This window comes from Equus quagga, chromosome 4 (genome assembly GCF_021613505.1).
Source record: "Equus quagga isolate Etosha38 chromosome 4, UCLA_HA_Equagga_1.0, whole genome shotgun sequence".
NCBI lineage: Eukaryota > Metazoa > Chordata > Mammalia > Perissodactyla > Equidae > Equus > Equus quagga.
This window is the reverse complement of record NC_060270.1, coordinates 78,104,682-78,129,706: the sequence shown is the minus strand read 5'-3', so window position 1 is coordinate 78,129,706 and position 25,025 is coordinate 78,104,682. Positions and strand designations below refer to the sequence as shown.

At 39.9% G+C, this 25,025-nt stretch overlaps 1 protein-coding gene across 6 annotated transcripts in view; it reads left to right on the top strand.

The window, feature by feature from the left end:
• Positions 1–25,025, top strand: part of NCKAP5 (NCK associated protein 5) — a 916,311-nt gene that overhangs the window by 87,640 nt on the left and 803,646 nt on the right. For 4 of the 6 annotated variants that reach the window (XM_046659634.1, XM_046659635.1, XM_046659631.1 and 1 more), the window contains exon 1: positions 3,145–3,355. The exons of the other annotated variants lie outside the window; for them this stretch is intronic. The gene's annotated coding sequence lies outside the window, so the exon portion shown is untranslated. Of the gene's footprint in view, positions 1–3,144; positions 3,356–25,025 lie in introns of those variants that run through there. 6 annotated transcript variants of the gene reach the window in all.

Below are 25,025 nucleotides of genomic sequence, written 5' to 3'. Positions count from 1 at the left end.
GTCCTCCCTGGTGAGAGCAGGCTTCGTGGGAGAGCGGAACTTGCCTGAATGGAGGAGTAGAAGGCACTGGAGCTGGGCCCTCAGTGGGAAGGTGGGCCAGGCGTGTCAGCAGGGGGAGGTGATTCTGGCAGCAGCTTTAGCCATCACCTGGTAGAGGTGGGAAAAACTCCCCCTGCCTCCCCATTCCCTTACTTATTTTTATACTAAGTTGTAAGTCAAGTTAAATACTTGTATTTAACTCTCCCCTTGGGAAAGTGTGACCCTATCACACTCAGCGGGCTCCAAATGTGCTTTTAAACAGAAGCTGGCCTCAGGTTCCTATGATATGTGGATCTGAGCAAAGCAAAAACATGCAGGAGCTATGGGCTGTGCTTTCCTTTCTTTGAAATTATTACACTCAAGATATCTTCTCGCTAGGAAGTAAGACAAGACGCCAGTATTCTCTAGAGGAATGGGGATGGTGCTTTGAAAAACCTGTCTTACCTTGGTGGAAATTTTCAATGGTTTGTTTTCTTGGATTTTCTTTTTCCCCTAAAGAAAAATACAGTATCTAATGTATGGCTTATGCCTATGGCTTTCCACTGTAGAGGCCCTGTGGGCCATTTGTAGGGGAGACAGACCTGTGTTTTGTGCCATCATTCCAGGCCACTGACTTTCACAGCCCCGAGTCCCTCCTTAAGAAAGCTCTGAACACTCCTGTGGATTAGACTTTCCTAACCTCCCCGGAGAGTTCCCTAATGACCAGCCATGACAAGGGGCCTGGCAAACCTGTGCCCTTAAAAGTTGTCTGACTTTCCCCCCAGTGCTTGCTGGCAACCAGCGAACTGAACCAAAGTGGTTCATACTTGTCTTACCTTGAAACTCCATTTGTCAAACGGCAATTGCACAAGCAAAAGGTCAGCACTTTATGTTCTGAGCACTTAACTTTAATCATTTCTTAAGGTGGAGAGAGTCTAAGAGGTTTTCAAATAGGTCCTCAAATGTAATGGAAAGGGGATTGGTCATTCCATCAGGAATAAACACTCAGTGCCTCATTCTCCCTCTTCTTTACCCCATGCCATCCCCACATACTGCTGCATCCTACCAGAAACTCTACAAAGAGGCAGCCAATCCATAGGTCTTTGTTGAGCACCTACTGTATGTCAGACACTTGCAGAAGGTGTCTTCTTGTGTAGGTTTCTTTTTGTGATTTAGTTTGAAAATTGTACAACCATGTACTTTTTATTATTTTTAGTAACAAAAGTGGAACATGCTCATGGAAAAAAAAAGTCAAACCACACAGAAACATACAAAAGTGAAAGTTCCCCTACCTCACTCCCCAAGGACAACCACTGTTAATGATTTGTATAATTCGTCCCATTGCATGCTACCTTCTATACTGCAATCTGCTTTATTCATTCAACAAGCCACTGCCTACTTCCTTCCATGTCAGTAGATGCAGTTACCTCAATTTTTTAAACTCTTAAGTTCTACACATATGCAGTAATTTTTATAATTTACCTTTTCTCATATTGTCAAGTTGTCTCTACTTTATTGGTTTATAAATAATGCTTCTTGAACCATCCTTGGGCTCTTTAGCAAGCATATTTGTGAGCTCTGGAAAAGTGGAATTGCTGGGTGTAAAGGTGTGTACTTATAAAATCTTTGGGTACTTCTAGTTTGCTTTCCGTAAATATTGTGTTAATTTAAATCCATTAGTGGCATACAGGATACACACTGTCTTTAAGTGATTTCTTCATGAATGTGGTATATTTTGGGATCTTGATACCCTACCAAATCCACAATCCATCACTGCTCTTTGAGAAAATAATTTTTGGATGTGCAGTGAGCATCCACTGTGGGTAAGTAGTAAGATGTGAGGTCATTGTTTTTCAATGGCAGGGAGAGTGCTTAATCTAAATATACACCCCATCCCGTGGAATCTGCGAACCTTATTCCTGCCCCCACCCGCAATGCCCTCCTCCTCCCATTCCTGTTTAAGTTTCACTATGGCAAGCGATTTGGGTATAAACAAATAACACAACACAATGGTTGCCCTCAAAGACCTTTCAAACTGAGTTGGGGAGACAGAACACAGATGGCTAAAAAACAAGCTAAAAATACAAGTCGGTATATAAAAAGCAACAAATAAATATAAATAGTCAGCATCATTATAAGCAGTTCAGAGGAAGGAAGGAAAACAGCGGTCTGAGTTGAGCTCCATGTTGAGCTCCGTGGCAGAGACTGGGCTGGGATTTGTGGATTTCTGTAGGTGGGGCTAGCCGTGGGTGGGAGATAACTACAAAAACTGCAAATAAGACCCAGCTGACAGAGAAAGAGAGATTCCACAAAATAGGGGAAAATAGGGGCAAAAGTGCCCACTTTTATCTTGCTAGTGGGAAGAGGGTGGGGTTTACAGTAGTCCTTGAGATTGTTAGAAATACTTGGCAGCAGTTATTTATTTGTTTTTTATTTTTTGGCATGATGGGGGTGGTGTAGGTAGGTCATTAAAGTTTTGAGAATCTGAAGACAGCTTCCAGCATTCGTCTCAGGAAAAACCCACCTGTTTGCACACACGAACAATTCTGCTGATGATTTCAGGGAGCCCTTCCTTTGACCTCGAGTTGAGAAGCTTTAGAGGCTACTGTAAAAGAGTTGCAACCTGGGACAATCCATCTAGAAAAAATGTTAGCAGGTATATATATCACAGGAACACTTGTTAGGCAATATAAGGCATAACTAATATTCATATATTTATGAATCGTCCAACTCTGAACAGACTGGAAACAGGTGGGTAAACAACGTGGTAGGGCCCTCCTGGCATTTGAGATTTTTCCTCCACATCTTCAATTTATTCAGCACAAATTAGGGGAGGGGATTCGCTGCCTTTTTCAGGAGAAAGGATCTGACTCGAGAGAAAGCAAGCTCTCGAAAATTTGAATCAATGGGATTATTTCCGCGTGTATAACTGGAATCCACTCCAAGATGCCGATTTTTGCTGCAGAAAAGATACTCTTGCTCCCCACCCCCTCCTTTCTTTTTGACAGTCAGTTAATAAAGACTCAACAATAAGCAGCTGCCAGTGATGTCATTTGGGACTTTGTCCACGGAGCTTGTATTTACAAGCTCGGAGCAACCACGGAGCCGCAGCCGAGGGAGCGAGTCTCCGCAAACTTGCTCCGAGTTCGCTGCAGGACTTCACTGCTGCTTTGGATGTTCAGGAAAATTGAGTGTGTTCTGTGAGCGCGGCCTTTTAATGCTTCAAAAATAAACAGAGGATAAACTCGGGAGGAAATTTTTAGCTGGAGAGAGTTGTTGCAGTTCCTGTGTCTGTCTCCAGGACTGTGATATGTGTTGACTGAAGAGCTAACTGCAAGTAAGACTGTTGGCATTTTTTTTTAACTCTTGTTAACAGTTTTTCTTATTTGTACAGCTTGCTTTCCTTTTAATGTGAGATGATGATGTTTACGTATTTCTACAGGCTCTCTCGGCTGCCACAAGTATGCATTTGTTCCAAGTAATTATAGTGTGCTAAAGTTGACGGGTTAGGTGCACAGGGCTCCTGTCTCTGAGAACAGGCACCAGGACTGAGAGGATAACAAGATACTGAATTCCTAATCCTTATTTGCCTCTGCGGGGAGATTGGAATTTTTTTTAAAAAAATAAAAAGCAACCAGCCATACAAAAAACTATTAGATTGACCTAGGAATTTTAATACAAAACTATAAAGCTAATTTTTAATTAGCTTGTGTGCAGGAGGGGGGGAAGTCACTTTTTGTCTCTGATCCTTTCTGTGGTTTATAGATTTCTAATATGTGCAGGTTGTTTACAGTGTCTCGTTCCATCCTGCCTAAGCCCTCTTCCCACACACGCACCCCCCTCCCCCACCCCCACACACCCAAGCTCATTCATTCTTGGAGAATCCGAAAGTATAGAAAAATGTTTTGAAACTGAAACCGTTTCTATCTGGATTTTTTCCCGTTGAGTATCTGGAGAAATTTTCACTGTTCTGACTTGTCTTTTGAGTTGGGAAGCTGAATTAATGTACTACTGCAAAAGTCAAACTTGGACACTCGGCTAGGTCAGGATTCAAGGTCCACATCCTCTCTTGCACTGTCATCCCAACTTTTTAAAACTCTCCAGATATTCTTTAGGGAATAGGAAGAGGGGGGTCCGTATGCCGCCAGCCTGTACACAGGCTCCCTCTTAGCACAGCTGACTGCCCTGGGCCACCTGGAAGTTCTGCTTAAGAGCCGTGTGAATTTCTCTCTCTGTTGCGTGCTTCACGCGGCTGGGTTTGCGCCTCAGCGTCTGCAGTTCAGCCCCTTGCAGCCAGTAGCAAATCACGGCTGATTCCTGCCATCTAGAACTGACAGCCCTGCTGCACGGATTGGCAAGAAGTGGCTGTTAGCCTCTTAACTCCTGCACGCGAACCCCGTGACTCACTCCTGGAGACCTGGCTTGCTCCTCAACTCAGCTGCTCTGTCACCAGCCCAGGAGAGCAGTCACAGCCTTCCCTGCCTTTCCCTTTTTCTCTAGTCTCAGAGAATTCTAAGAAACCAGTGCCAGAAAGGTCTTAAAATATTCCACTGTTTTCCATGGAGTTGTAAGGTGGGCAACCTCCTGTGTGTTTGTCAGCTCCAAAGTTTCCATCAGAGCACACCTTGCTTGAATATGTGTTTTGTCTTAAAGCTCAGTGCTTTTTGTGAATTTTCAATTAAAATAAGTGATTTGGTGCTTTAAAAGTTTTCAAACTATTACTCAAAGCTTATCCTTTTACTGAAGAAAATCTTAGGCACAAAAAGGGGAAGAGATTTGTCCAAAGTCACCCGGCAAGACGGTGGCAGAGCTACACCCAGAAACTCAGTCTCCCGGGCTCATTCTTACACGCCTTCCATGTTTCACTTCCTGAAGATTATGGAAGAAGTAGGACCCATTCATGGTTAATGGCCGTCTTGTAGGGGCAGGGCTGTGTGAGGTGTATGGATGAAGGTGGTCTGGCAAAGGGAGAACGTTGCTGTTTTGTCTTTGGCTCCGGGTATGTTTCTTAATGTCTCTGTTCCTCATTATTTTTGCTAGAGAACCAAAGAGAACTCCGTGATTATTTCACAGTTGATGGCCTAAAGGCAAGGAAGGGGATTCTGGCAGTTGAAATAGTACAGAAGGCCTTTTTGCATTGGGTACTGGTTGACAGATATAAGGTGCTCCTAGTTCTGACATTTGGTGCTTCTGCTTTCGTTCCAAGTCTCAAACTTCTTCTTATTGACCACACCTTGCCTTTTTACCTCCTCTTTGAGGCCCTTCTTGCCAGTAGAACCTTCTCTTCACTTTCTCATTGATTCCTCCTCCCTCTTATTCTCTCACTGCAGCCTGGACCTCAGACTCTAACATTCACCTAGATTCCACTCACATCCTACATTCCTTTTCTCTCTGGAACCTTCTTTGCCCCTGACACCCCTGCCTATTGGATGCCTCTGTGGACTCTCCAGGTCAAAGTGAGGATTCCCTTCTTTAGAGTCTCATTGTGTCTTGTGCTGACTTTTGCTGGGGAGCTGCAGTTCTTTGCTGCATAGTTAAATACCTCTTCCCATTGAAAACAACTTCCTAGATGCACATCACCTGGTGTAAAGTCATTGTTCAATGCATAATACTAAATAAATGAATGAGTGAATTGCTAATCTTAGATATTCCGTTTCCTGCACCAAACACCGAGGCCTCTGCACGTGGTTAGCAAAATGACCACATAATTGTTCTGAGTGGCTTTAAATTCTTCTTCACCGTGATTGAAGGCCTTCAAGGGCAGACTCTGCTTGTGATGTCCTGATGTGGCGTCTGCCAGCCTACCCTGGTTCATTCCTCTCCGCCCATCTGCGTGAACGTATATATCTGTCCTGGAGGTTCCTGGCCTGGCAGCTCATCTGAATCTTCCATCAGTGGCGTAGTGATGGAGGCCTTGGTCTCTGGAGCTAAACTGCCTGGGCTGACGTCCTGCTTCCACTGCTTGCTGGCTTTATGATCTTGGTTAATTCACTTAACTTTTCTGTTTGAATTTCTCATCTTTAAAATGTGGATAATAAGAGTACCTCATGGGGGCATGGCAGAGGATTAAATAAATTCATACAGCTAAAACTTGGCACAGTACCAGGCATATATTAAGTACTAATGAGTGTTAGCTGTTGTCATTATTTACCTTGCAGATTCCCATGTCCCACCTGAGATGTGATGAATCAGTATCCCCAAGGTGGGATTCAGACCCAGGCATAGTAGAAAAGTCTCTCAGGTGATTCTGATGGATGGCAATTACTGGCTTAGCTACCAGGAGCTGCTGCTTTTACACAAACATGATGGGCTTGCATGTTCTTTAGCCCCTCTCCACTTTAAGCTCTTCTCCGTGGCACCTCTCCATCCACCCAGTTTATCCTCCAGGCCCTTGCCAAACTTGTAATCTCATGCATAGCTCAACATCTGGCACAGAGTGAGTTCCCAATAAATGACGAAAAAAAGTGTATGAAGGCATGCTTGATTGGCACTGTAACAGAAGGTTTCAAATCTTTTTCTTCTCCATAATCACTATTGAGTGATTACTATGTACCAGGTACATTTCTAAACTCTTTGCATGTGCTACCTCATGATCATTATATTTATTTTCCAAGCAAAGATACTGAGGTTCAGAAAGATGAGGTTATGTGCAAAGGTCACATGGGCGGTAGGAGGCAGAGGCAGGATTTGAACCCCGAGCCCACACTCTGAATCTTTCGTTGTACTGCTCTCTAGATGTGGAAGACCATTTTTCTCATGAGCTTTTCCCACGATGGAACTTTGATTTCTCTTGTCTTCCCCTGGCCTGATTGTACTGGCAGAGCAGCAAATTAGATGAACACTTCTAGGTGCCAACGTGTTGAGCTGGTGGTTCACGTTTTCTAGTCTTCCAGAAGTGTCTAAAGCCCATGCCCAGTGCTTTGGTATTTTTGTTTTTCTTTTAATCTCAGATATGAATGCCTTTGCAGGTCAGCCCAAGTTTATGGCTAAACATGAAGATTATTTGCATTCTTTGTATGGGTGTTGGTAGGCTGAGTTCAGCTTGGTCAAAAGTGTAATCCAGGGGATTTAGATTAAAAAAATAAAATCAGAGATAATGGTTGGCTGTCTGGTTGGTCCCTAGAAAAGTTTACCAAAGGAAGTGGTAGTATTTTGAGAGAGTGGATTTAAATAGCCAGAATGGTTGCAGCTGAACACTGGCAAGTCACAGAACCAGTTAAAACAAGGTATCTTAGAGCCTTATTTTTCTCCACTTCCCTAATTCTACAAAGTTTAATGCCTTTGGAATTTGGGATTCCCAACTGTGCTTTCTTTACAGATGAAATAATAAATCTCTCGGATACATAGAACATTACCCACAACATTTACTATGCCCCAATACATACTTGTCTAATGAAGTGTGTCGTGTCGGTTTGGAAGCCTCAATTACACAAGGTACTTCCCAGTAGTTATATAAATTAATCTTGGTCTTTTTCAGGGCAAGAAACCAGATCTCTCCTCTTAGAAATAAACTTTCTGGATTAGTGAGCCCTTTGAGTAGAATTTGGATGCACTATAGGAGCCCAATGGACTGAGTTCAAGAGGAAAGTCCCAAACCCATTTTGGAACATAAGCTTGGATAATAATATGGCAGATAAATATTATGGTGTTGAAAGAGGAACTGTTCTGAAATGTGGGAACAAGTGTTCCTGTCGAGATGCATGTCTAACAAACTGCTCCACGAAGGGTACTTGCTTCATTTGGCAAATTGAATCTGGAAACATAGAACACTGATCCAGGCCAGCTCAAAAGATATGTCCCAAATGGTTTCCGTTGTCAGTGCTAACCGGTTTTTACAAACTTTTTAAAGTAATACATGCTCATAATTTAGAAAGCCAAAATAGTTATGTATATATCTATAGTTATATATATAATATGTATAGTTATATAGAAAGTTACATAGTTATATATAAAATATAGTTATATTTAAAATATAAAATATTTATATTTTATATATAATATATATTTGTATTAATATTTAAAATATAGAATATATATATTTATACACCCAATATGTGTATATATACATTAAATGATAGTACTAAAATGTTCATATAATGTATATAATCATTGCGTATGTATATATATATTTTGCAGTCCCTAAGCCATCCTGCCTTTCCCTGTTCCCCAGTCTTGCTCCTCAAAGCCTTTTCCACTCTTTTAGCTGCTTTTTCTGTAATATTTTTAAGTAATGTTTTTATATCTATTTATAATGTCAAATTATTTATTTCTCATCATGGTAGATTACAATGTATATTTCTTTTTTGTTTGTTTTTTCTTTTTTGAGGAAGATTAGTCCTGAGCTAACTACCGCCAATCCTCCTCTTTTTGCTGAGGAAGACTGGCCCTGAGCTTACATCTGTGCCCATCTTCCTCTGCTTTATATGTGGGACGCCTACCACAGCATGGCGTGCCAAGTGGTGGCATGTCTGCACCCGGGATCCGAACTGGCGAACTCTGGGCCACCAAAGCAGAACGTGCAAACTTAACCACTGCACCACCAGGCCGGCCCCACAATGTAGATTTCTTACAGTCTCACACCTTTCCATTCTCCAATAGAATTATATCACAATTTTGACTAAATGTATATTCAATGCTTATTTTTATCATCAGTATAAATAATCTTTACTGTTGTGTCAATTTATTGTGATCAAATTTCTTTTCTGTTAAAAATATTTTTCTAAACTTATTAATTGCCTCATTTAAAAAATTTACTTAGTTTTCTAGGAATCTATAGCTAAGTTTTCCCATTTGTTTCAATAGCCCTTTGACAAATGTGTCAAAGATAATCTACTTTTAAAGCATTCTTTTTATATGAATAAATTCTCAAATCACCATATACTGTTTTTTTGTCAGTTGTCAAGCAGGAGAAGTTAATTATTAGTTGTGCCATATCGGAAGCAATTTAAAAAGGCATGCTGTCAACATTTCTTTTATTCTAATTATAGTCAATTACTCACATGTGGGTAAACAGACAGAAATGATCTGGTTTATTGTAGTTGGTAAATAACATTCATAATTTGGTTTTATGGTTCCATGAATACTTGATACATTTTACTGCAGAAAAATCCTTTGTTTCTGAGTACCTTTGACATCTAGAATAGCTTCATTAGAAAAAAGCAAATGATGCTTCGTGAAATGTTATTTCGTGAATAGCTAAATGAATGGCCCACTCGAAATGACATTTATTTCTTCACTTTTTCCTTTGCTTCTCACTCATTCTTTCTGCACAGATTTGTATAGTCAGGAATGTGAGATATTTTATTTTTGGAATAGTTAAAATAGTTTACTTAAAATAATTTGAAAGAGACTGTGTTTTTGGAGATTGCCAGTAGAGGGCCTTATTAAACAATAAAATTTCACGTACAGCCCGATTGCAACTGTTACCTTGTGAAAGAAACCATTGTTTTTAGGATACCTGATTAATAGCAGTAAAACGACCAAAGTATTTCTTAAAGTGCATTGTATTTCATTCTATCTGGAGACATTGGAAGTCTTAACTTTTCATTTCATTGTTTTCTTAGGGGGAAATTGGAGAATTCAGGTAGATCATTAATAGTCCATTAACCAAACCAGGACTTGGAGTGGCAAGTCATAAAATCTATCCCTGACGTTCCTTTTGGAGTTGGAGCACTTGTCTCTGAGCCTTTTGGGAAACCAGTATGGGATGTTGAAGATGCAGGAAAGAAATGATGGTTCTCCTGTCCTAGGAGCAGTTTATATTTGCTTCCTACGTTTGAATGAGCCACTGTCAACGAAGATGGGTTCTGTTCTGGACCAGAATCTTCTCACTCTATGGTATGCCCTTGATTCAGACACAGGGGAGCGGAATCTAGAGAATTTGAGGAAACTAGAGAGCACTTTCAAGTTTTATATCACGCTTACTTTCCAGTAAAGGACAGAGTTGTGGGGAGTTGAGCTGACTGAAGTCCTCAGTGGCTTAGCGCAGAGCTGTTCTCTTCCTGCTCACTGACCTGTTTCAGCTCCTCCCACTCACCCAAATCTGTCTTTAGAAAGGCTTCCCCCTTCTCCTGTGCTCATTGGGACAACTCTTACTCAGCCTAAATGGCCCTTCCTCAGGAAGCCTTCTCTGACTTGTTATACACTCTGGTAGCTTCAGGTACTTGTTTTTCACAGCACTTACCACTAGTGTAATTAAATATATGGTCATCTACTTGATTAAGAACATCTCCCCATCTAGGCTAGAACTGCCATGAGGACAGAGCCTGTGTCTGCCTTGTTTAATATTGCAGCCATATCACCTAGAACAGTGGCTGGCAAACGGTAGATACCCAATAAATATTTGGTGATTGGAAGGATATAAGCAAGTTTTCTGACTTTAATTTAGTGCTTTCTCCTCTCCAGCTTTATACTTATGAACGCATTCCTTTTATAAGTCAACTGATGACATTCACATCTCATGGCGTTCAAAATGCCCGTGGACTTGACACAAAGGCATTATATTCTTTTTTACCTAACTTTCAATAAGTGCCTGTTTATTTCTAGTTGTGTAAGTATCAATATTCATGGCATTTGTCAAAGAGGGCCTCTATAGATATGAGAATAACTGAAGAAGAGATTGGACATGGATTTCTTTTCTCCTCTTATTGATGAGAACAGGGGAGTAGGAAGGGGAAGATGTCAGAAGCTGGGTAATGTGCCCTTTTATGTTCCCTGTGTTGGGCTAGAGATTTTCTGGATTTTTTCCTGAAAGGCTGAATTGAATACAGGATCTTTGGAACCAGTTAATACAGATAGAGTAATGAAAAACAAATATCCACAGCTCATGATATCCCAGGGCTCCAATCCCTGTTCTGATCTCTGTTGACCTCGGGCGAGTTATTTAACTTCATTGAGTTTGGTTTCCTCATCCATAAATATAGTAATATCAACAATGATTTCACCTAATATTTATTAAGTGCTTACAATGTATCTGGCCCTGTTGTGCTTTCTATTTATAATGTCTCATTTAATTCTCAAAATAACTCTCTGAGGTAGACATCACGATTAATCCCATTTTATGGATGAGAAAACCAAGGCAAGGCACCAAGAGGTTAATTTGTTCCAGATTACACAGACTTTGGACCAGATATTTAGATTATATTACCTCTGTATAGGATCATTGTGAAAATTAAATGAGATAATGTATCTAGAGCGCCAGTACCAAAATAGACTTCCAATACATGGTGATCTTTATCATCATTATTGACTCCTTATTGTTGAAGACATTATGGGCTCCTGTAAGTCGGTGATTGCTGAAGGGAAATGAGACGGCCAATGATAGCACCATGTGTCCCAGTCATAGGGACATCTTGTTTAATCCTGATGCCAAATGTCAAGAGCTCCATTTACACAGCATTTGGCACATACCAGTATTCACAGATCAAGACAACTACCAAGAAGACTGCCCATCCCCATCCTCCTCTTGGGCCATGAATGCATTTATTATGTTCTCACCATATGGGCATATTTTTCATTGCTCAACACATTGCATCTGTTTATGTGATGCCCCTGGCTTTATCATCTCTGAATTTTCTTTGGAAAAACTGCTGCAACCTGTGGTCTTTAATATGTGTAGAACTGCTTATTTGAAGTACAGTGGAACCAGGTTAGGATGGGTATAGGGAGTGTCTGGCTCCTTTTGGTGGAGTCTTAATTTGATACCCTTTTTCTGCCTCCCTGGACCACCTTCCCTAGCTCCTCCTGCCCCTTCCTCTTCCTCTCCCTCATTCTCTGTTTGTCCCACCTATTTCTCTTTCTTTCTATGTCTCCATCTTCTATCTCTCCCTCTATTTTGTCATCCCTTCTGCTTTTCTTCTTTATCTTCATTTACCTCTCCTCCCCCTTTTCCTCCCCAGAAAGGAGAGTAGAGAAGTGATGTTGGTCAGTGTTTCTCACTGGATAGGGGGATAGAGAAGAGGGAACTAGTTCAGCTTTTCCTCTTCTCCATAAGCTTCAAATTATAATGAGGGCCTTGTTATAATACTGATCTTATTAAACAAAGAACATATCTAAATTACAAGGCAAAGTAAGGGAGAAACCCAAGGAGCAAGCTGCGTGGTGGAGTGGAGTGTGATCTGGAGAGAGGATTGAACAACCCTGCTTATAGAATGCTGCCACAAGCCAGCTACGGGACATGGGATCAGTGGCCCCATCTGCAAAGGGAAGGGGCAGACCAGATAATCCCAAGGCCATTTCTGGCCCTGCGATTCTGTTATTCCTTAACACACAATGACTGCAGTCTGACTCACTGCAAAGACAATTATCCAAAGTACTGAGGGGAGAAGCCCTTCCCCCAGGACAGTGGGCGCAGGTCTGGGCTGCGTGCAGGGGGAACTTCACAGTGTCTGTGACCCCCAGAAGTCCCATTTTCCCAAAGTGCCGAAGTGATTCGTCACTGCACAATGCTGTGTGTTCTCACAACAGATGTTAAAGGATCACCCTTGAAAGGGTGTTTCTCCATAGCATTTAATTATAACCTCCACAGAAGATTAACAGATGTTATAATTGTCTTTACTCTTTGATTAAATAGTTTCTGCATGAGTAGCTTTCTTAGATTTTTCTTCTCTGTTTTGTATGATCTTTATAAAGAACTGACATGTGTCTTTAATTTTCTGGAGATAGTTCCTCAGCGGGCTTGGTAGGAATCTTCACACATTCATAATTTCATTCTCTCTCTTTCCTTCCTAATCATTATATATGTATAGAAAATCTGTGCTTGTGTAGATTGAACCATTGGTTATATAGGCAGCCGGGTGACAGGAATTTGAATGTGGCCAAAAAACTGGGCTCTCTCTTTACTGTTTGTCCATGGAAGTGACTGATACCCATGAATAATCTCTGGAAAAAACTACAAAGTGGGAAAGGAAAATTCAGCAAGTCTTGTGCAGCAACCAAGAATGCCAGGCGCCAAGTGTGCAAATGAGTGTGCGAGCAGAGAGAAAAACAGCATTCAGGACGTGTGTGGATTTCTCTGGTAGCATTTGCTTTGCTAAGTTATCAGCCGGAAGCCTTATCAACATCAAAAGCATTATTTTCATTCCATTATTTAGAACCCAGAATTCGTTCTTTCCATTAGAGATGTGGTTTGTGTTCTATTACTCATTTATGTCACCTTCTATTTAGCCCATCAGGAAGGGTGATGCCACTAACTGCGTGAATAAGAACGCTTCTTTCTCATTGTCTCATTGTCTGAATTGTGTGTTTCTTCCTTGAGAAAAGAAAATTATAAGGAAGGGGTTCAGACATTAGTTCAATTTATGGATGATGAAGACAAGAGGAATAAATACTGAATCAGATCCTTTAGAGGGGTCTGCTTACTAATTGTCTCCACCTCTCCATAAGGAAGCATCTGAAAAGGACTCATAAATAAGGGCAAAGGTCAGGCCTTAGATCAACTTGAGGGAAGAGAGCAAAATAAAATTTTGCTTCTCCAGATAAATTAGTATTGAACCTTTAACTGAAACAAAAAAAGAAAATACTTGGGTTGGTTCATCAAATAGACTGTATGTAAATTCAATCTCCTCTTTTATCTGCACTTGCTTAGGAAAAGGAGAGAAGAGAGTATTTTCTGAGCATACAATGGACACTGAATATATGTGCTCCCAGAGCATCAAAAGGGAAATTACCTGTCTTTATGTGGTTCACAACATATTGGAGGAAAGAGCTTAATCCCACATGGGACATTTAAAGAACACTGCAAACCAATCCATATGATTTAAGTTCCAAGTGAATGATCAGAGCTTTGCTTAATCAAAGGTTTTATAAGTAAGTGACTAGGATCTGGGACATTCTAGAATCCTTATCTATGAGAAATGGCTAAAGAAATTCAATTTATTCAGGTCATTTGGAGGAGGAAGATGAATTTTAAACTTTTTTCGAAGTATCATGTACATACAGATACGTGCACATAAGTACTATACAGCTTGATACATTTTTACAAACTGAATACACCTATATTACCAGTTCTCAGACAAAGAAATATCACCAGCACCTCAGAAGCCCCCTCAAGTCTCTTTCAGTCACCCCCCCCAAGGTAATCAGCATGTTGACTTCTGTAACATAGATTAATTGTACCTGTTTTCGTACTTTACATAAATGGAATCACACAGTATATATAGTTTTCTTTTATTCAAATTGTATTTGTGTGATTAATCCATATTACCGTGTTGAGTTGTAGAGTTTTTGTGTTCATTGTTACATAGTAGTATACTATCATGTGACTGTATCATAATATTTTCTTTCTACTGTTGATTGGCATTTGGATAGTCTCCAGTTTGGGACCATTACAAATAGCACTGCTATGGATGTTCTAGTACATGTCCTTTGGTGAACAAATATGTGCCATTCTGTTGAGTGTGTGCGTGTGATTGCCACCTCATGGGGTATCTAGCAGATACTGCCAAACCATTTTCCGAGATTGTCGTACCAATTTATATTCCACTAACAATATATGAAGGTGCTGTGTTAGTTAAGAGAACACTTACTTAACTTCAACTCCTACTTAAGGGTGGAAGTTAAAAAGAAGCAGTTGTGGCCTAATGTTAGGCAGAACTTTTGATCATTTGGAAATTCACAGAAAGAAGCTGGGACCTTATGAAATAGTTTCTTTTCCCTGGAAGTACTCAGACAGTGGTGGGATGGTGTTCATTGAGAAGGAAGGTGAGCGGGAGGGTTCCAAGGCCTCTTCCACCTACAGGCTTTGTAAATCTAAGTTAATAAGCTCTATGGAAACCGAAAGATGAAAGAAGTCGAAAGAGGTCATTGCTATGGACCAAATGGTCAGATTGTAGGAGACAAGACATAAGTAAATAGGAGTCATTATACAGACAATGCTGATTCTGTGAGTGAAGGCAGAGGCCATTCAAGGAAGGGAGATAGCTACATGGGCCTGAGCAGGAAGTGGTGGAATTGAGTGGGGTGAGAAAAAAACAGATAATATAGTGGTAGATGGAAGATAGAAGAGTAGTTTGCATGCCACCCTAGGTTTATTTTAGAGTGCGAATGAAACCCAGGTTGACCCAGTTCACTCTCCTGAATGCTTAGAACCGAATATGAGAACCATAAAGTGAAGCAGAGGCATTTGACCACCTCTGTCAGGGATCAAGTGATGCCTGTAAGATGCTCTGGAGGAAAGCAGTTCCACAGGGAAGTGGCCGGATAACATTGGCCAGGGCAACAAGAACAAGGCAACATTTCTGCAAAACTCATTGAAGGCTATGCAGTGCTTGAATTTCTGCTTCCATCTCTTCCGCACATTTGATTCCTTTCATTTCTAACTTCAGTTTATGTTTGCACTTCCTTATTCTCAGTTCCCCTGGAAGAACTCATGGTGTCTCTTCATGGTTAATCTCTATTACAGCGGCCCCGGTCACCAGCCTGTGGTACCTGATATTGACCAAGTACCCCCACTGAATTGTATTCCCATCATTGCCAATTGCCCACGGTATAGAGGAGTCAAACATATCCCCTGCTTGACAAAAAGTTATTTTGGATCAAATTCCATCTAACTCTATCTTATTTCTTCCACCTTATTCTGATGCTGTATTATTTCATGATTCCTAAGTAAAGACATGAGAAATACCTTGTATAAATCAGTACTAGGAACTGGTCAGAGAAAACTCGGATCATGTCTTCTTTTTACTTTGACTGCCAGGAAACTCAAACTCAAATTTACATGTGTAATTACAAGTGCCCCATTGGCTCATATATCCTGTATGTTTGCAATTTTTCATTCTCTCATCTTTGTTCTTTGTGGTAGACAGAATTCTGTGATGGACTCCAAGATTCTAGCCCCCTTGGACATGCACCTGCTGCATAATTTGCTCCCTTTTGAGAATGAGCAAGACCCAAGACTATGATGGATGTCACTCCCATGATGAGGTTACATTATATGGCAAGGGTGGAAGGGTTTTTGCCAATGTAATTAAGGTCCCTAATCAGTTGACTTTGAGTTAGTTAAAAAGATTTTCTTGAATGAGTTTGACCTAATCAGGTAAGTCCCTTAAAGAGAGTCTAGAGGTCAGAGAACTAAAGCTTCAGAGGTCTCCTGGTGGCCTTGAAGAAGAAAGCTGCCATGAGTTCTATAGCCACATTTTCATATAGAAAATGAATTCTGCCAATAACCACATGTGCTCAGAAGAGGACTCCAAGCCTCAGATGGGACCTCAGGCCCCCTGACACCTTGATGTCAGCCTTGTAAGACCTGAGCAAATGCTCAGCTAAGCTGTTCTCAGATTCCTGATCCATGGAAACTGAGATACTTAATGTGTACTATTTTAAGCCACTCAATTTTTGGTAATTTGTTACACAGCAATATAATAATTAACACATACATTTTTCACTCATCTCTTTCATATTTATCCTTTATTTATTGTATATGTGACTTAATTCTTTTGTGATTTGATTAAAATGGAATGGATTAAGGAATAAATTAATTAGTGTCCTAGGGCCCCTCACATCCACTCCAGAGTGACTAGGGATGTCACCCTCCTACCTCTGTGATTTGGCTCATGCCCTCACCTCTACTTTGAATGTCCTCTATCCTCATCTCCACCTATATAAACTCCATCCAAACTCAGAGGCCCAGCTTGAATTTCACATCCTCCATAGTTCTTGCAATCTGACTTTTGGAGCCCCCCTCCCCCATTTCTAAATCCCTACAGCTGTGGTTCTCAGTATGGGGGCTGAGAGCATCATAATCACTTCAGCGAGGTTTTTAAAAATGCAGATTCACAACATTCCATCCCTCTCTGCCTGCCCCAGGAATTCTAGTTTATTGCTGAATTTTTGAAAACCTTCCCAGGTGATATCACTGGGCAGCTAGGTTTTGCAACAATTGCCCTGTCATCCTTACACCACAAGTCAGCTCTGTACACAGCGTCCTGTGCGATTTACTGCCTGTGCTTAAGGTTCTCAAAACTTTGAGCCAAATGTATAGATCACCTCCAGCCTGGACAGCATATTGTGCATTTCTGTATTTAATCTTAATCCTAGTTTTATTATTTTTCTACTTGTATCTTCCCTTTGGCTTTACTTCCTCAATTATTTATTTTATCATTTTGTTTTTGTGTATATTTTTGTAAGTAATCACAAATCCTTGGGGGGGAATGAGGTTGGAAATAAATAAACAGAAAACCAATATACTCTTCCCTAATACTTTAATTGTACAAGAATCTCATTTCCCTGGCAACAGTAAAACTTTCTAAACCATGGACTCTGACTTATACTTTCTTCATGCCCTCATCTTTCCTTGTACAATTGGAGCATGTAGAAACGCTATTCAGAAAACTAAAGACTGATGGTTGGACTGATAAGAAAAGCTTCTTGCTTTGTACAAATAGTCTTCCTTCCTCTCCTTCCCCCCTCCCACTCCGTCTCCTTCCTCGCTCCCTTCTATCTTTTGAAGCATTGAACAAAGAATTGCTCTTTTTCCTAGCCTCAATATTCGAGGTGAGCATAATGCATCAATAAGATTTTAGAATGAATAGGAGGGCTCTTTGTGTCTCTCAGAGTGTTTCATCTGCCTGAAGTGGCTTTACACCAAGGTGTATTTTTTTTAGCCTCCTGGTTGTGTGAACAGGCACATTCTAGACACAGGGCTGGCAGAGGGGGAACCCCCTCAATCATCGGACACTACCCTTTCCCCTTCCAGAGCCCCTTTGACTGTGCTGCATTCTGGATGGCAGTCATGCCCTTATGCCAAAGCACACATTCGTGATATTGCTTGAAATGTTATAGTCAACTGTATTTGGTAAATGGAACATAATTGAGCAGGGCGGCAGGTTTATCATACAGAGTTGAAGAATGCTCTAGGGAGCTTCTACAGGGGCAGTTGTGGAAAATCTGATAAATTGTTCTCCTCTGAATATTCCTTTTAAACCTTTTCTACTGTTTTAAAAATCCATAATCTCTTGGGCAAAGATGAGTCCTCTGCCTTTCTCCCTGTTCTTGTCCTTTCTGGAAATCTCTTTTTACTTAGATACTCCTCAGTAGGGTACTTTTTTTTGTCATTGGCTTTCTCTTGAACGTATTTAATTGTCTCAGAAGATCTGAACTGAGCCAGGTTGGCGTGGTAAGGTGTGCCCTGTGTGTGTGTGTGTACAGGAGTGTGTATACATGCATATGAGCACATGGATTTAAGTTTCAGAGTTTCTGTTTCTGCCACTTCAGTTAGACAAAACAGAATGTTATTTTATAAATCTTTAGATTTCCAAATTAAATTAATCAAATTTAGAAAGCACTATATCAAACCAAAATAATTCCAGGGCATTTTAACTAGTGGTATTAATTTCCTTTTCTACTGAAATTAAAAGTATTTTCTGCTTGATGGAGAAGTTTTTGTGCCATTTTTTCCAATGTCATTGGGGTTATGTTTAAGTGATTATAAATCTTTTCAAAGATAAGTGTTTGAACCATTAAATTCTGCCTACCCACTCCTCCAATCCTATATTCTAGTAAGAATACAAAATTGTCACATATGACTTCAATCTGTTTCAATTTTGTTTCTTAGGTGCGGTAGCTGTGTACTTAGTGCTAATGGAAACGGTACACAATGTAGATTCTCAGAGCCAGCATCAGCAGGTAGAAGTGCTCCGTGTGGTAGCCAGTAAGCAGATTAAACTTGAAGGCTGCACGTGTGGAATAGCAGAGGCTGCAGGCCACTTATCAAGCACTGCACCATGATGCTGACCAACTCAAACACAACGCACATTTTTAGAGCCCATCCCTGCCTTACAATTTCTGTTACCATCTTCACTGTCTGCTTTGGCCTTCAGCTTGTTAAATCTGTGCCAACCACAGGCAAAGGGAAGTGAACTGAATGTGTTGGTCAGCTTCCTTGACAAAGCAGCTTTGGGTGTAGAGCCCCACCCAGGAAACCACCTTGCGAATTTGGCAACTCAACTTGGCTGTGTCTGCGTCTCGTGCCACATTCACTTCAAATAGGAACAGACAGAAGGTTTTGCCAAGAATAGCTTGAGCAAAAAGTTTAATATTCTGTAACAGATAATGAAGGAGACTGAATGAAGACAAAAGTGATTTTAGCCTCAATCTCTTCACCCCAGCTGCCTTCAACATTTGGTTCCATGCCTCTCTATTCCATTTTGGGTGTCCTCCTTCCTGAGACCTGACCAGGACTTGCATAAGCCCTTGTTGCCCAGGATGAAAGGAAGTTCTGCCCTCCTGTGTATCCTTAATCAGACTTTCAAAACTATCAAGAATTACCCTTAAGGTGAGGCCGTGATTAGCAGAGCACTGAAGAATGGGGATGTGGGAGTTCTGGGTAATTAACACAGAATGACTTTAAAGTGAATTATCGAATAGATGGGGGACCCTTTAAGTGAGATGTGCATTTGATTCTGAAGGCTGATAGTTACATTTCTGGGAAGTTGTGGGCATCGTTCTCTGCCTCTTGAACTGAAAACATGAGCAATCATTGAGACACAACAGGAAGGGGTCAGCGATTTAGATTAATAGAAATTTGGATGTATTCAAAAGTAGAGGGAATCTTTGGCTACTTATCCTGGAAAACAGTGCATCTATGCGTGCGAAGAGATGTGCACAAGAATGTGCCTTGCAGCATAATTTGTAATAGTGATAAGTTATTTGCAGTCTAAATGTCCACCGATGGGGGAAGAGTCAGACAAATCATGCTCCATTCACACTGCAGAGCCTGTGTAGCCATTAAAAGAATGAAGAAGAGCTATTTGCCCCCTAACATGTAAAGACCTCTTTGATATATTATTAAGTAATAAAAAATTAGGTTGTGAAAAAATATGTAGAATAGGGTACCATTTATGTTTCAGAAACCCTATATATTTAAATACATGCATATATGTATGTAAATGGTCTGAAAAAGTTCTAGAAAGATAACAAATTGTTAATAGCGTTCTTTCCCTGCTTGAGAGGATATAATTGGGAGTGCATGATGAGGAAGCGTTTGGGTTTTCCATATAGGTTTCTATACAATTTTAACTGTGTACTTTGAGGATATATTCACATATTACTTTTCAAAAAGATCTGCATATGTATGCGTATATGTAGATACATGTATATTTATTTATATACATTTGAATAAGAAGGGCATATTCTGAAGGAATATTTTGCGAGTATGAGAAAGAGATTTATTTTTTTCCAGGTAAGTAATCTGAGATAATCAAAGGTAATATGAAAGAGGAACAGAATCTCGGCTTTTCTCTGGTTGACTTACAGTTTCCAGACATGGTAATGTTTAATTTAAGATACAAATCAAAGCTGTTAAGATACAAATCGCCAGCTCTTTCTAAACAGGAGTAAGCAGCATGAGTTATTTGCAAAGAAATCCATTGCTCAGGAGTTTAATTTCATTTCAAACAAGTTAAGCTTGTCTTAGACAGTCAGCACTGAGATTGGGGATAACTAGATAAGTGAGCTCTGGGCCCTGTCTTTGAGGGTGAGCAAGCTGGTGGGAAGGACAGACCTGTATACATCTGTCATTTTCCATGAGTACTCACTGCAATAGAAGGCTAAAGGAAGTGCTTGAGAGAACAGGCTGTGGGCATGCGAAGGAAAAAACAAATATTGGTTGTATGGGGGCTATAAGAAATATGTTTTCATGAAGAAGTGTATGAGACAGATTCTAGGTTCTAGGATGAATACAGGGGAAATGAAGATGGAAGAGGCCTGATGGCCTGAGAGCGTGATGACAGTCCAAAGACTAGAGGTTTTTGTGCTGATGACAAGTTCATTTCTGGAAGTTAGCAGTGATAGTAGTGGATTGAAATAATAATTTTGTATATGGAATTTCCAGGGACCTACAAAAAATGCAATTTTCTATTGCTAATTTTAATAGCTGGCATTCCTTGGACACTTAGTGTGTACTTGGTACTCTGCTAAGTACTACATGTGAGTTACCTCCTTGAATCCTTATGGCAGTGCTATGATGTAAGTAGTGTATGATCCTTCCTATGGTATAGTAGTGTTATGATTTCCATTTTATAGGTAAGAAAAGTTGAGACTCAAGGAAGCTAACTTGCTTATGTGGTATTATAATACCAGAAACAAATAGCTCCAACCCCCCTGATTTTAACCATTATGCCAATACTATACCCAGAAGTAGATGACCTCAAGGTTTTGTCCTAAAAGGAAAGTCTGGGATTTTTGGTTTCAGAGGTTAAGTGTTTTGAAGACGTGACAAGAACTTAACACATGGCTCTCCAAATGGGCTGTAAAATTGGTGACGGGATGAAAATCTCAGAGTAAAAGATGTCCAGGAGATCTGTGAAGGTTGGCTCCACCCCCATATGGCAGTGAGCAGGGAGGAAGAAAGGAGAACTGTGATCTAGCAGCTGGAACTCCCCAACAAGGTGGCATGTTCTGAAGCTTGTTACTTGGAGTCAATAAGAAGCTAGTGGCCAAACTGGATGGTGTGGGATGAGAGGGAAGTAGTGGAGGACATTTAACAGTATGTCTAAAGTCATAACTTTAACTGAAGCAAACGATCATGGGTCTTCACAGAGTTAAGCAACCATAATGAAAATCTGGAGATCACCATAAGCGGGGCTAAAGCACATTGTGGTAGATCCAATCAACGAGATGCTGTAAGTCCTCTCCTCAAAAATGCTACCGTGTAAGAAAACTTAATGGCGTTGAATAATACTCACCACATATCTGTAGGTGGAGAATTATACAGCATGTATTCCCATTTTTGTAAGTATATTGTCATAGACATTTGTCACGTCTGTGATTGCTTGTCATCTTATGAACAGCTTTTCCATGTTTGGTGACATTCCTACGTTATGACTACCTCCTTTCCAACATTAAAGCCAGCACTCAAGTTTCTAGCCTCCCTTGCAGCTGGGATGCAGGCATATGACTTGAGCTCCACCAACCAGATGGACCATGTGAGAGAATTCACGCCTGAAGTGAGTACAGCATGCAGACGATCCCTGTGCACAGCTTTCCGTTCTAGTGAATGGGGCATGACAGAGACCTGGAGCTTTCAGCAGAGATGCCAGGCAGAAGCTGGGTTTGGGAGGCGGCAGCAGCAGCTTCCTCATCAGCCGGCTTTTGCATTGTGGTTTTGGGGATTGCTTCTGGCAGCTGAGTCCTGAGTCCAGAGCCCAGCCCTCCCAAACATTTTGTGAGCCACCCAATGCCTTTTAAAAATAATCTCTTTTACTTCTTAGTCAGCATCAGTTACAACAAAATCTTGACCCTACTCTTTTGTTATTGCTCTTTTTCTTGTTTTCTGGAGACATTCATTCAGCAAAAAATAATCAGATACCTATTATTTGCTGAGTACTGGGCCAGGTACTAAAGGTAAAGATACTGATAATGCTTTCTCTAACTTCAGTCCACATATGACATATACCGTCAGGGATGTTTCTTTTTTTAAATTCAGATATAACTGACATATAACTTTGTATTAATTTTAGGTGTACAACATAATGGTTTGACGTGTATATATATATATTGTAAAATGATCACCACAGTAAGTCTGTTTAGCATCCACCACCACACAGTTACAATTTTTTTCTTGTGATGAGAACTCTTAAGATCTACTCACTTAGCAACATTCAAATATACAGTACGGTATTTTGAACTATAGTCACCATACTATGCATTACACCCCCAGGACCTATTTATCTTATAACTGGAAGTCTGTACCTTTAGACTACCTTCATCCATAAAGGAAGGTTTCTTTAAATAATTTTGGCAAAGATATTTCTCAAGGATTCATGAGGATATTAAGAATTTGAAGGACCATCATAAAATTAATATATATTACATAAAATTTATTTAAACTTTTTTATTGTAGCCACCTTTGAATTAATAGGCTATTTTCTCTGTGAATGTTGCTTTCATTTTTTGTTCTCATTTACATAATTCCCTATTTCAGTTAAATTCTCTTTTCTCGTTTCCTTTTAAAAAAGTAACTTGATTGTTAAATTTACAATATTATTGCATCTTTTAAATTAAAAGTTATAGCAAAGTGAAAAAGACTATAAGAAAATAATTATGAACTTTACTTTCAGTACATCCTTCAGTAGTTTTTTAGTGAGCGTCTGGGGAAGGTAATCGTTTTTGTTTTAATACATCTAAAGAGTTTTTACTTTATTCTCTGTCTTGGGTTGTATTTCAGCTCAGTTTGAAACCTAGGTTCGCAGTTCCTTGCTCTCAACACTTTGAAGACATTATTCTCTTATATTCAGGCATTTATTTTCTCTGACTGGGAACTTGCTGGCAGCCTGGCTATCTATCTAAGAGGCTCTCATATGTATGTCACTTTAAAAACATCCCTGGTATCTTTTAGGATTTTCTCTCTAGCTGGATATTGCTAGAGTTTTAATGCTATACATGTTGATATGAATTTATTTTTATTTTATAGTGTACTTTCATCATAAAAACACATGTTCTTCAGTTTTGAATTTTTCTTAGCCAGTATTTCTTAGGATATTTGTTCAGTGTATTCTCTCTATCTTCTCTTTTGGGAATTCCTTAGATGAATTTAGGGTCTTTCAATCAATATTTCTTTTCTTTGGGTTTTTTTTTTTTTTTTAAAGATTGGCACCTGAGCTAACATCTGTTGCCAATCTTCTTTTTCTTCCCTTTTCTTCTTCTTCTCCCCAAAGCCCCCAGGTACATAGTTGTATATTCTAGCTGCTGGTCCTTCTGGTTGTGGCGTGTGAGATGCTGCCCCAGCATGGCCTGATGAGCAGTGCCATGTCTGTGCCCAGTGTCTGAACTGGCAAAGCCCTGGGCCACCGAAGTGGAGTATGAGAACTTGACTGCTGGGCCAAAGGGCTAGCTCTCAATCAGTATTTCTTATCTCTAACATTTTCTCTGTACTTCATTCTAGGTGAATTCATCGGCACAATTTTTTAATTCACTAATTCTCTCTTTGATCGTCTTATCTGGACTTTATCCTGTTTCATTTTATTTCAGACCATTATTGTTTTTCTAGATTTATAATAGACACTTGTTCATGTTTCTTATATGCCAATTCTCATATCACAATTTCTCATTCTTCTTATGAGTGCTATTCCCTTTTTATGTTTTGATTTTTAGTCATTTTTTTCAGCTTTATTGAGGTATACTTGACAAATAAAATATGGTATATTTTTAAGGTGTATCAGGTGATGTTTTGATAGACATATACATTATGAAATGAGTACCACAATCAAACTAATTAACATATACATCACCTCATATAGTTATGATTTTTTATGTGTGGTGAGAACATTAAGATCATTTCTCTTGACAAATTTCAAGTACACAATACAGTATTATTGACTATAGTCACATGCCATGCATTAGATCTCCAGAACTTATTCATCCTGCAACTGAACCTTCATACCCTTTGACCAACATGTCCCCATCTCCCCTATCCACCAGTCCCTGGATACCACCACTCTACTCTCTGCTTTTAGGAGTTTGACTTTTTTAGATTCCACGTATAAGACCATGAGATATTCATCTTTCTGTGTCTGGCTTATTTTACTTAGCAAAATGCCCTCCAGGTTCACCTATGTTGTTGCAAATGGCAGAATTTCCTTATTTTTTAGGACTGAATAACATTCCAGTGTGTGCGTGTGTGTGTACACACACATCCCACATGTTTTTATTAATTCATCCATCAGTGGACATTTAGGTTGTTTCCATATCTTGGCTATTGTGAATAATGCTGCAGTGAACATGGGAGTGCGTATATCTCTTTGAGATAGTGATTTTGTTTCTTTGGGATACATACCCAGAAGCAGGATTGTTGGATCATATGGTAACTCTATTTTTAATTTTTTGAGAAACCGCCATGCTATTTTCCATATAGGTTGTACTAATTTACATTCCCACCAACGGTGCACAAGGGTTCCCTTTCTTCACATCCTTGCCAACGCTTGTTATCTTTTGTCTTCTTGATAATAACCATTCTAACAGGTGTGAGGTGATAGTTCATTGTGGGGTTGATTTGCGTTTCCCTGATAAGTAGT